The sequence below is a fragment of the Poecilia formosa genome, unplaced genomic scaffold, assembly GCF_000485575.1.
Source record: "Poecilia formosa unplaced genomic scaffold, Poecilia_formosa-5.1.2 Scaffold177, whole genome shotgun sequence".
Lineage (NCBI taxonomy): Eukaryota > Metazoa > Chordata > Actinopteri > Cyprinodontiformes > Poeciliidae > Poecilia > Poecilia formosa.
Window position 1 is genome coordinate 758,098 of NW_006800116.1, and position 9,953 is coordinate 768,050.

The following is a 9,953-nucleotide window of genomic DNA, read 5'->3' on the forward strand; positions in this document are numbered from 1 at the left end:
CGGGTATGAATGGACACACTACAGACTTAAAGTACGCCATTTACTCTTGTCGGAAGGATTAAACACAAACAACTCATTTGAAAAATCTCATTTTAAAGAGAATAATTTCACAGATTTGTGATATTTATGGACAGTTTTTATGTAGATTGAGTAAAATTACCACCATTATCCAAAAAAACTTGCATGGTTGTCCCTTACAAACTGATGCAACGTGAGGGGCATTTATTTTAAGTAAAGCTCATTAAAACCACTTTCAGAAAGTATTTGCTTTTGAGATTTATCAGCCAAATAGCATTTACCTTAACAATAACATTTAGCAAAATTCAGATCCAGTTCACAATTTTGTCAGTAAATTAGAATATGCAGCTCATTTGTTGAATTAAAAGCATTTTTTGAAAATAATCTATGAGCAGGTATCAAACATATATTTTCCTAACCCCACCTTTCTGTAATGTTTTTTTAATTGGTTTGTCAGATTTTAGTCTAAAATGTCATGTTTTTATTATCTGTAAGTCAAAAATAAATATAATTACCTGGTCAAGACTTGAAAACCTTAGTCTGTAATTAATCTCTACAATATTTTTCACTCAGTGAACTGAGTTATAGGAATAAACAAACTTGAATAATATTCCAATATATTCGGTATGACTGTATTATGTTGCTTGCTCCAAAGTTTATTTTTGTGTTAACCAAAGTGTATTCTTTCTTTCAGAGCTCCATTCTGTCCTTGCAACTTCCTATCAATACATATAGGGTATAACAGTTTTTCATCTGGTGTCTGACAAATATTATGTGACTGGTTAGAAATATGAAGTGGGCGTGGTTACTACACTGACAATTCAGTGGAAGGGCTTCTGAGCACTTCTGTGCTCAAGTTTTTGTGAGGTATGAATCATCCTGACCATAAATACCTTCTAATTCTGTCAGCCTGGAGTAAATATAATTGATTATGTGATCCATGTTGTTCTAAAAGATGATTGTTTTGCAGGCACATTCAAGAATGTTGCAGAGAACAGATGTGGTTATAGCAAACCTAAAGTATTAATCATATAATCCATGAGTTAGCATGCTTGCTAACTAGATAGCACACAAGGTTTTAGGATTTTATCTAGTAAATAGCTAATGTAATTTTAGTCTATTATCCCATTCAAAGACAAATTCTTCAGTTTAACACAACTTCATTTTCTTTCAAGTACCTATTATGTTTAAGATAACCAGCAAGCTCCTATCAACAAAACCATTATTCAGTCTGACTGTGTTCATCCATCACTGTGTGGTTTGGCTCATTCACAAAACAGGACAGGTCCAAAAAGTAGCAAACATTTAGGTCAGCAAAGCGGATCATTAGGGCTGACCTTCACTTTATCCATGACTTGTACAGGTCAATGGTCAGGAAAAGGGCAGCTAACTGTTTAGATTTTTACCTTCAGGTTGGTGCTACAGAACACTACTTGGGGAAAAAGCAGCAACAGAGACAGTTTCTTCCCCCAGGCTGTCTCTCTGATGAGCACAATGAATTGTCTGAGTAGTCAGCTACTCTGCTGTGAAACAAAATAAGTATACTGCTATCCACCAACTGCCTTTATTCCTTTATGTATATGAAAAAAGATACATACTGATCCTTTTATCCTTTTTCCCCTCCAAAGTTGAGATAGTTGTAATATCTGTACATTTTGATCACTTGAAAAAGTAAAATTCCCTGTTTGTGGAACTTGACTGATGCTAAGAGGTTAGCTTAGCTGGAAAAGTGTCTGTGAACAAGGTAGCAAACAAACCTGACTCAGTTTTGTCAGGGGGAATGGGATAAACTTCAAGCAAACTACTACTGAAAAGCTTTAACTCAATGCATAGTTTAAATTGTAGTTCTGACAAATACTAAGGAAATATAAATGAATTATAACAGTAGCTAGCACATAGAAATAATTTGTCGAGCTTAACTGATCTAAAACAGGAAAAGTTCACTCTGCTTATGTCCTTTTTAAATTTATTAAATGCTTAAGTTTGGTTTCCACTATATAAAATGTTATTTTCTATTATCTCAATAAGTGTGCTTACTTTAAGCTCTGAGAATGCAAAATATAAAGTAAAATGATATTACTTAGATGCAAACTTCAACAGGAAAACAACAGAATAAGCCCAGTTACTTTATATGGTTTTATCTCAGTATGCAGATAGAGTTTAAGGCTTTTAGATAGAGACAGTAGAGATCTCTGTTAAGGCGTATATTTAATAGCTAAGTAGGTCAGCAGCTGATGAACTCCGTTTCGAGATTTTCTACTGGTGAATATTTTTCAGCCCATTTGTATCTAAAATAACAACTTGAAACTGTCAACTTAATGTACGATTAAACAGGGAAGAGTCCAGTAGATCGTTAATATCAGGGTATTTTGTTGCTTTTAGTTGAAGCGAGGAGTTTATTTTCTGGCAGCGACCAGGCTGGTTAAAAACCACCTGATTTTAATTCTCCTGCATTGTCTTTGTACAATGGAGGAACATTTTCATGCAGCTCAGACTGTGCACACAGACAGGCAGCAATTTCTTCTTTCAGAGCCCCCCATCATCATCATCATCATCATCATCATCATCATCATCATCATCAAGTCCTGTCCTCATCCCTGCATTATACACATTCTCTGTAGGACACATGGCAGCCTGATGGATGGGCCGGCTTCACACAGAGCAATGGAACAATTACTCTAGCGCTCCATCTCTGTCAGGACTCTGTTCAAAGAGTCTGCTGTTGGAAAAGAAAAGCACCCATAATTCAAACCGACAATCATTTGAATAACAGGTGTGTGTTTACTTTTATTTTTTGCCTTCAGGAGCTTGTGAAAAATGGACTCAACAATTTTTAAAGTGCAGACTCTAAAAACACTGCAAGAACAATATTCTTTGGATGATGTTTCGAGACAGTACGTATCAGGAAAAACACACCATGGCAACCATCAAGAATGATGGCGGATGGATGATCACTTTTTGGTGGTTCAGTCAAACATGAATTATCTCTTGTCATCATTTGTCAGGGTAGCAGCATCAGATGGAGGCTTAAGACATCTCAACAAGCTGATAAAGATGGCCGCTTCTGTTCTGGGAACTGCTCTCTTCAGTTAAACTGTAGCATTCTTGTAGCGATCCGGCTGCTCGTTTATATGTCTTCAGTGACCGGAGTCCCTCACACAGACATTTTTGAAGCCAGTACTTCACAGATGCGAAAGCGCACTTGCACAGAATGCACAGATACGCATGAGCAGGCAGATAATAACAAAAACCACAGCAAATAGCATTGTGCTCTGTTGTGCTTCTTAACCTGTTCAGTTCTTTGGTTTTTCCCTGATCTTTCACTATTATTCTCCAAGTGAGGGACAAATAGTTCTGATATATTATGTGGAAAAAATGTTAAATGTGAAATGGTCGTCGCCATTTTTTGTATGTTTTTATGCTATGTCTTGTTTTTCTGTTGAAGAAATAATAAAAAAACTTGTTTGATAACATCCCAAAACCACAACGGCATCTACTGCCCTGACTTGACAATTATAGTTAACTGAAGGTGTCTTGATGGTGCCGTTTAAATGTGGAATTTTTTCCCAACAAACATCCAATAATACTAGTAGTTTGCAGACAGCCTCATGTAAACTTAGCCTTAAACAAACAGTGGCTTTTCCGTTAGAGGCTACTTTAGCTGCACTGTAATAAAGATTGCTACAAGAGACTATGGTTACATGTGCAAAATTTCTTGATTGGATTGAAATGTATTAAGTAATTACAGATGTGTAGTTTATATAGGTACAAAATTAATTAACCGGATCATGATGTGTGTTTAGATACATCAGTGTTTATTTATAATAGAAGCACTGAGTAGCACAAGTGTTTACATGCACACTATTTGGATTAACAATCCCTCTAATTCGGACAACAAAGTCATTCTGATCGAGCTGATTCCAATCAGAATATTTTGACTGGGACATTTACATGTCCATGTAAGCATGTCTAATGATTACATAGGAAGACCATAAAGGAGGCTGACAAAGGATGCAGAAAATAGGACTAAATGGAGACAGAGGATTCACTCTGGAGATCCCTGAAGGAAAAAGCAGGAAGAGAAGAAGACAGATTTCTCATCTTGTAGTTGTTGAGCATGCAGAAAAACTTCTTTCAGTTGCAAAATTCAAACTGAGTGAATTTTGTTTTCTGAAAGTTATTTAATGTGGACTCAACACACAGGCTGGAAGAGGGAAAACTTGACTTTCACATCTCTGGGTGTAATTGAGATATTGTTTTTCCACAAATCACATTTCAGCCGCTGCCGTTTTGCTCTCTCAAGAGATTCACTCACACAAGTACATAAATACATGATAGCAAAATAAGTAAAAACAGACAATATGGAGGAGGAAGGAAGTGATGAGAAAGAAGTGTTGTTGAAACATAATTCGGTACCTTGCAGGAAAATGCCGACTGCTCTTTTCTCACTGCTAATCCGGTTAACGGACCGGGCCCGGTTTTCGTTTAAGGGACATTATCAGCCTCTTCACACGTACGGAGGAAAATATGTGCAGGAAGGTAATTTCTATTCATCAGCGCACTAACACACGCCTCATCCCCTCCCATCTCAGCCTCGTTACTTTGTGTGGATTCAGGCTTTGGACTGAGACAGCAGTTTCTCCGATTTGCTGTATCTCTGGCAGCTGAGCAAAGCAGAGAGCACTTCAGAAGACAAAAACAAAAAGTCATCTTCTGTGGACACAGTGCAAGGAGTTGGGAGGAACTGTTTGACTCCAGTTCAAGGCAGACGTCAGAGGACGTGTTTGAAATGCGGCTATTTCTTTTTGATGCTTTGACACCAACAGTGAGACTTAAAGGGTTTTTGAAATTTTAGTCTTGATTGTACAAACCGGACGGCAGTCTTTCTGTTCTGAGCTGGCAAGTGAGGTGAAAAGCAGATCAGAGAATGATTTGCCAAAAAATGCTGGTGATTCACCTTCATTGCCACCAGATGAAAAAAAAAATAAAAAGTACAGAAAATTATGTTCTTGCTAGTATTGAAGCTGAAACATTTTAATCTTTTGTGAACTACCCATCAGTAGGTCCAATTATTGTCATTTTTTTAAAAAGTCAGCAAATAAAAAAAAAAAAAAGAAAAACTATAGAAAGGCTGAAAGTTGAAAGGAAGATTTTGTATCTTATCCTTTCTCCTTGACTTGACATCAGTACAGTGTTGGGCTGATCTATAGGATATTGTTTGGATTAACTAATTACTAACTGGAAAACAGAAGGTGCTTAATAGTTTTTCCTATTACAGAATTTGAACTGAGTGAAGCTAAATCTATACCATTTGAGTTCTGGGTATATTAATGGACAAAGTTTTTTTTTTTTCATCTATTTAAAAGCAAAACATATTTTTATACAGATTTTCCTTAATTGCTGCACTGAGTTTGTTGTTCTTTCAACAAATTACCTTTTGTGAGTCTGTATGCTCCAGTTACAGATTACTTGAATGCTAACATAGTTGATTATTTCAGCATCATGATTAATTCAAAATGCCCAATTTATAGCTTCTAATAAAATTTTTGATTTTTTTTTCACGGATTATTGCCCATTATTACTTTTTAAGACTCCACAACTAAATAAAAATGCTGATTTACTCTACATAATCCACGATTTCAGTGTAAATTTTAAAAACTTCCAGTTATTCTGATCTAGAAAATTGAACTGAAAACTGAAAATATCATTGATATTTATTGCAATAAATTGCCAAAGCCTTCATGCTGAGTTACAAGAATGGTTCATTTTTAAAACAGTAAACTATAAGTTATGCTTTGCTTTGTTAATTACAAGGAAAGTACATCATGGCTGCAATAGTGAGTAAAAGTCAAGAGTCAAGAGCGCTCCAGAGGCTTTGGGTTGGATTTCATGTCGTGCATTAGCCGCTCTCTGCAGAGAACTGGCTTTCAAGCACATTAATGGGTGTGACACAAATAATAGAGAGTCGGCTATTAAGGTTACAAGTCACTGATGAGTAAAATCGGCCTTTTACTGCAGCCCCTTTGTGTAATAGGACAGATCTCCCGCCACCTTCATAATAGAAATATAACAATCACCAACATATTTAATTATTGTTGCTCACGCATGGGTTTAATGAGATTTGTGGAGCAACACATGTTCTTTTGGAAGGAGCCATTTTAAATGTGGAAGTTGTTTTTTTTCTCTCCATCTTGCCCTTTTAGTTTAATTATATTACTGGGTTTATGTTTGATTTCAGGAGCTGTACGTTCATTTGTTTTTGGTTCTATTAGTTTACAGTGGGGACAAATTTAGCAAATAATTAAAGTTTAAGATATTTGTACTTTTTGAATAAAACAGATTCCTCCTCATGATGGTTAAAAACAATCAGGCTGCCTTTTTGGGGCCCTAAGCAGACTTTAATTTGTCTCCCCACCCCACTCATCATACCAACATGTCAGCACCAGATGCATTGTCATTCCTAATCTATTCTGTGTGTAACATACCTGCTATCATTAGCGCCATTTGTATTTACCTTACATCATACCAGCTGTTCATTTTAGCCATATATATGAGAAGCAAACTAAAGAGTATCTCTCTCTCTCTCTCTCTCTCTATATATATATATATATATATATATATATATATATATATATATATATATAAATGCAGAGTGGTGTTTAAGTCTGTCATCTTATTTTCACTGTTTGACAGAAACATCAGCTGATGAACATTAAAGTTGCAGTTAACAGGCCTGATATCTTATATTTCCCCAACAGAGAAGAGGAAGAGATTAGCCATTATCTGTGCAAAAACGATAAAAAATATAAAACTTGTTCCTCCATGTGTAATAGCATTTAGTTTGTTATTCAATGTTATTTTAAATACAGAAATATGTGTATTGGGGCTCCAAGCAGCTGCTTAACTCGTATACTCCTAGAGCCGTATGGATGCATTTCTGTGTATCCAGGACTGAAGACACATGTCTGAGATCAAGCTTTAATCGACACTGGAGCAGATTGATGCTGCCTTGGGATCAGAAGATTGAACAGACACTGCTGAGTTTGCAGAACATTTTAGTATATATATATATATATGTATATATATATTTATTTATTTATTTTTTTCAAATAAGCAAAACAATTCAGCAAGCAAAAAAAACAACATTTTGATTTTGTAGATGGTATTTACAAAAATTCAAAAGCCTTCCACGGATCACGTAGAGAACAACTTTTGTACACTGTTGTCCAAATAAGGTAGTGATGGTGGTTAACATCTGGCTAAAAGTGTGAAGAAATGAAATTGTTTAAAAATTAGAAATATTGCTCATTCTGCTTATCCCTGTGTTCAAGCTCTTCACAAGAGCAACAAGTCATTTGGATGTGAAAGCAAAACATTGTGTTCATGTTATTAAAATGGCAGTATTATATGCACTATAAATTAACTCTTACCTTGAGTTATTAATAAAAATCTATGTTAAATATGACTTAAAGAGTAATTAGTAATTTAACCCATTGATATTGGGTCTCTGTCTCTTTAAAACCTCCTCCTCTTTCTGAAAGTCCACCTTCAGAAAATCATCACAACATGGCTCCTCTATCAACCTTTTAACAATGTTTTCACCAGCTTTGCACTGAGACGTAGCTCATAATGAGCTCAGCAGATATGAAGTTCCACCAGGTGTTTGCTAATTGCTGCTGGCTAGTCGGAGGAGCAACAAGGAGGAGCTGCGACTCAAAGGCAGAACCAGGTCCACCCAGGTGTTTTGCACAGCTGAATGGTTGCCATGGAGATTAAAGGATTTCTTAAATACACATAAAAGAATCAAGGTTACACTACAGGTATGTTGTTGATAAGGGAATACAATTATAACATGGTGTAAAGCTCAAGGAAGTCAATTTTACAAAAATACTATCCCTTAAAGGAAAAGAAAAAGAAAATTAAACTTGCCTTTGGGTGCTTAGTGGATCCAAACCAAAGTCATCGCCTCCTTGATATCATCGCCAACGCCTAGTGTGGTCTTCAAAGGTACCAGGCTGTGGAATGAGAGAAGACACAAGATTCTAAGTCAAATGATTTAAATATTCCGTTATAAGTGTGGTTGGGTTCAAAAAACACTTCCAATATGGAACTCTTTGATTTTCCGGGGAATATAATCAAAAGTTTGTATCACTGCACATTCATTTTGTATGTTGTTTTTGTGAAACAACAGAGTATTGTTTGGTTTTAAATAATTCTTGAGCAGCAGCGTGCTACCTGCTGAGCCTGAACGCTGTGGAAGCTCAGCAGGAGAGATGTAAGCCCGTAATCAGGGAACGCTTATTTCTGTTCAGACGGTGAACAGCTTTCCAAACACGTGTCAAAGCAGAAACCTCTGCCCTGTCCTGCTGTCAAAGTAATAAAGTAAAACCAACAGAGAAGAAAAAAAAACCTTTATCATAACAACTACCCACAAAAGTGCAGATACATAAATCCCAGTTGGATGCACACTTTTGAAAATTGCCACAGACTGAAGATCATGGGGCTTTGTCTGAACCACATCAGGCAGGAAAATGAAAAAAGGTTAAAGGAAGAAAATATGCCAGAGGAGGTGCAGAGGAGAAAAATGAGGGAGAGGAGAGAGAAAATGGAAAGAGATAGCATTTACAAAATAAAAAAGGGACACAGAAGGAGTGAGACGTGCTAGAGCGAAGCGGCTCTTTATTTACACTGCACGATTTATGGCGTCCTGCATATGCTGTGTGGCATGGGAGTCGTAGCCTCCTGGCCAGAGGAAGCAACATCATTTCAAGCTCGAGTGCCCGCTGCGCCTTCGAGTGCGCTGCCAAAAAAGCGTACGGCTGCAGAATATCAACGAAATCCCCTGACCTTTTCTCCAACACACCGCTGTGCACAGAAAGGCCGGCGCCTCTGTCGCTGAGGTGAGACGCTCAGACATGACCCCATGACGCTAGGTTTTATCAAAAAGAGAAAAAAGTAATGGTTTCATGTTTTTGGCTTTTTCCTAACAAGAACAACAACAAAATCTATCTTGTTGACCATTACTGTCATAAAAAGATAAAATATTTGCCTTTATGAAATATTTGCAAGCACAGAGCTTGCAAAAAGCAAGCTCTGCTCTGCTTTTTGCAATTTTCTTTTGCAATTATGACAAAAGAAAATTGTTGCTAAAGTCAGTTGAACATTTACTAATATTAATTCGATGAATAGCAGCATAATGAAAGGCAGCACTTTTTTTTATTTAGAATTATTCATTCTGAAAGTCATTAAGCTTTCAGCTTTCTGTTGGCTTGTTCAGTACTCATTTACTGGATTTAACATTATAAATGCCTGGTTATTATCAATCCATCACCAGAAATGTAGCTCACATGTATAATTTTTCATGTCCATTTTCCAACACCACTATAAAGGTTTTGTTGGTTATTTATGCCCAAAATGCAGCAGCTTTGGCTGTTTACCAGTTAGAACTCCACCTATTGTGTATCCATAAACTGGCTCAGATGGGTCTATAGTCCATACAAAATAAGTTGATCAAATGTTTTGCTCAAAATCATTCTTAGATAATGAGATTTCAGTCTGGTCAGTTCTGTCTATTTTAAGCTCCTTTCAGAATGAACCGCTTTAAGGTCGCTTGTCACTTTAAATCCAAATGATGCTGCTTCTGGCCACGCCCCCAAACTGAACAGCTACCCTCGCACATAAAAATGGCTGCAAACAGAAGTGCAATTACATTTTTGAAAAGCAGAAGTCGGGCCTCCTGAACAATCAACAGGAAAGCAGCAAGTGGTTTCTGGATGGAAAGTCAACAACAAAACTCTTGTCTTTTCCAGCAGCCAAACGTGCTGGAACTCAGCTTAGGTTGCTAGGTGACAGTCTGTGGTTCACTGGGGTTGCTAAGTGATGGACTGAGCTTTGCTGTGTTTGTTTGGTGTTGAGTAGTGCCTGCTGATTTGTGA

The 9,953-nt window shown here is 36.8% G+C and overlaps 1 protein-coding gene across 1 annotated transcript in view; it reads right to left on the reverse strand.

The window, feature by feature from the left end:
• Nucleotides 1-8,031, reverse strand: part of sgcd (sarcoglycan, delta (dystrophin-associated glycoprotein)) — a 208,334-nt gene extending 200,303 nt beyond the window's left edge. The window contains exon 1 of the mRNA XM_016678248.1: nucleotides 7,948-8,031. The gene's annotated coding sequence lies outside the window, so the exon portion shown is untranslated. The remainder of the gene's footprint in view (nucleotides 1-7,947) is intronic.
• Between the last annotated feature and the right edge of the window lie 1,922 nt (nucleotides 8,032-9,953).